Consider the following 3,016-nt stretch of genomic DNA (forward strand, 5'->3'; position numbering starts at 1 on the left):
ATATATATATATATATATATATATATATATATATATATATATATATAAAATAAATGAAATAAAAATCATTTATTTCGACAACGACCCATATCAAAATAAATTACCTACATTGAAATTGAAATACTTAAAAAAGTCAATTTAGTAGTTTATGTGACTATTGTATAACGAAAGACAAAAAAAATTTAAATGTGGGTTTCATAAAAACATGACACGAGTGTTTTATTGCCTCATTACGTACGGTTATATACATTGCTTTGTTTATACATATACATATTAGGGGTTAAAGTATGAAATTGCCCTTTTATTGCAATAGGTTCTTTGAATTTTTATAGAATCTTCATGGTTTGAGGTTTTCGAATGAAACTTTTTTCAAATGGTTTCTGTGATTTTTTTTTTTTTAATTTTTTGAATATCGACTTTCAATTGTTTTTGTTATTCAATTTAGACAAGAAAGATGGATACTGCGAAAATTCGAGTGATTTTTGAATACGAGTTCCGACGCGGAACTAACGCGGCAGAAACAGTGACATAAACATGTGATGAAAAGTGGATTCTTTATGATAACCGGAAAAGAAAAATGCAATGGCTGACCCCAGGTCAAATGCCACAACAGTGTCCTAAAGCAAAACTTACCAATAAAAAGGTAATGGTAACTGTTTGGTGGTCTCAGCATGGTGTTATTCACTATAGTTTTCTCCGATCTGGTCAAGCAATAACGGCAGATGTCTATTGTGCCGAACTCCGAACCATGTTGACAAAACTAGCAGTAAAACAGCCCCGACTCATGAATCGATCTTCACCATTATTGCTCCACGACAACGCGAGACCTCACACAGCACGAGAAACCATTTTGACCCTTCAGGAACTGCAGTTAGAAACCATTCGTCATCCTCCGTATTCACCAGACCTTGCTCCAACGGACTACCATTTTTTTCGTGATTTGGACAATTATCTACGTGACAAGAAGTTTTCTTCCCAGGAGGCAGTACAAAATGCTTTCACACAGTTTGTGCAGTCTAGATCGTCGGAGTTCTATCGAAAAGGCATTAATAACCTTCCCATTAGATGGCAGCAATGTATAGATAATAATGGCAACTATTTTGATTAAATAAATTTGTTAAAAATTTAAAAAATAAACAATTTAGATTTTCAGTACAAATCGGCAATTTCATACTTTAACCCCTATTATTATAAGCTCTCTATGATGTGTTTAGGAACCGCAGGCAACCGACTAGCGAGTTACTCGAGTTAACTCGACTCGGTGTTTGACAAAGCAACCGCGAGTCGCGAGTAGAACTCGAACCGACGACTCACCGAGTTGGACACGACCGGCCGGCGACCGCGATTCGAACGTGACCGAAAGGCACCGAACCGACCGAGCTAGCTCGATTTCACAAAGTGTAATGAAGTATTCGGTTCGGCGGCGGGCGGAGCGGATCAACCAAGTTAGCTCGAGTTCATGAAAAAGTAACTCGAGTTGAATCGTTATAGAAGTAACTCTAACTCGAGTTAACCGAGTTAAATAACTCGAATCGCCCATCGCTAGTTACGACTGGCGAAATGCAAATATGAACTTTTTTCACGCATGTCACACAACCGTAGCTTTTTTTAATTCATAGACAAACTAGAGTCGGCCCCAAGTACCATATCGTTCGATATCAATTAACGTGTGAAATTTGTCAAAATTGCTTGCTATTGATATTTCGTTTCGAATAAAACTTCATCTCGACTGATATTAGAATTGAGGTCCAATCAAACTGTTTTGTTTTTCAGAGATGTTCGAAATTTGAAAGTAATAATAACATCGAATTTGATGTTATTATGAAGCAATAATAACATTTTCACAGATAAGAAATTTGTTCTAACAGAAACAGTTTATCTTTATGCTGGTCGTAATTTACGGTTTTTTAATACATCATAGAGGGTTTATGATATATTTGTAGATAAAAAAGTTATAAAAATTAAGGAAAATAAAATAAATAAAATTGAAATAAAATTAAATAAAAGCAAACATTAAAAAAAAACAAGTACAAACAATAAAATAACTGTACTTTATGAGTTTATTGATGTTTATATCAAAAACAGTGGGTTCAGTAGTTTAATAGTGAGACTGAGTTTCTGACGAACCTTAGTTCAAACCATAGATATAGAAAAAAACGGGAGATTTGGTATGAGGGCGTGGTTCGTGTCGCCTCGATACGTCTAAAATGCGTTAATCGAGATGACACGCCTTCAAACATCGCTACAATGACATGGCGATCGTTGTACATATGTACTAGATCTCTCGTAAAACGTGAAAATGACAGATTGTAGCGATATATACCTTGTAAAAATTGAAGGGAAAACAAAAATTTAAAAACCAGTGGGATAACATTCCACCGGCTATTTGCATTTTTAGTTACTATTTCTATTATTATTCAATGTTTTCTTTTTGTCTCCAGAGACATTTCTAGACTCAAATTATAGTGATGTTCATTTATGATGGTTGAATGTTTGTCTACAATTAATTTTTACCGGAATGTATTTCGGTGTAATTTACATTTCTTAGTATGATTTTTGTAGTTAAAATCCTTAAAATGTCGAAGCGAAAAGCATCCACGTTAAATTGATTTCTTTTATATTTTTTATTATTATTCTTATTATTAAACATTTAATTTCGAGTAACTATTAACACAACTCATATATCGGACATACGTTTCAATTTCATGTCAATTTGTATGTTGCTGTTGCCCGAAGAAAAACGTATACGAATTATTGTTTTAGATAATTTAGATATTCAAATTCCATTATATTTGAAGATAAAATGTAGACCGTTTTTAATGTTTTAATTTTCCCAATGAGTTCAAAATAAAAGATGGTTGGATTGAAGCTGCAAGAAAGTACTTAATAATTATTAATACAAAGATCGAACACTCAGAAAAAATTCCTTCGATCCGGTCGGATTCGAACCGACGTCTTCTTGCATACCATGCCAGACGCTATACCAACTAAGCCACGGAACGAACCAACGGACCTC

This window comes from Hyposmocoma kahamanoa, unplaced genomic scaffold (genome assembly GCF_003589595.1).
Source record: "Hyposmocoma kahamanoa isolate Upper Pololo Valley unplaced genomic scaffold, ASM358959v1 230, whole genome shotgun sequence".
In the NCBI taxonomy this organism is placed as follows: Eukaryota; Metazoa; Arthropoda; class Insecta; order Lepidoptera; family Cosmopterigidae; genus Hyposmocoma; species Hyposmocoma kahamanoa.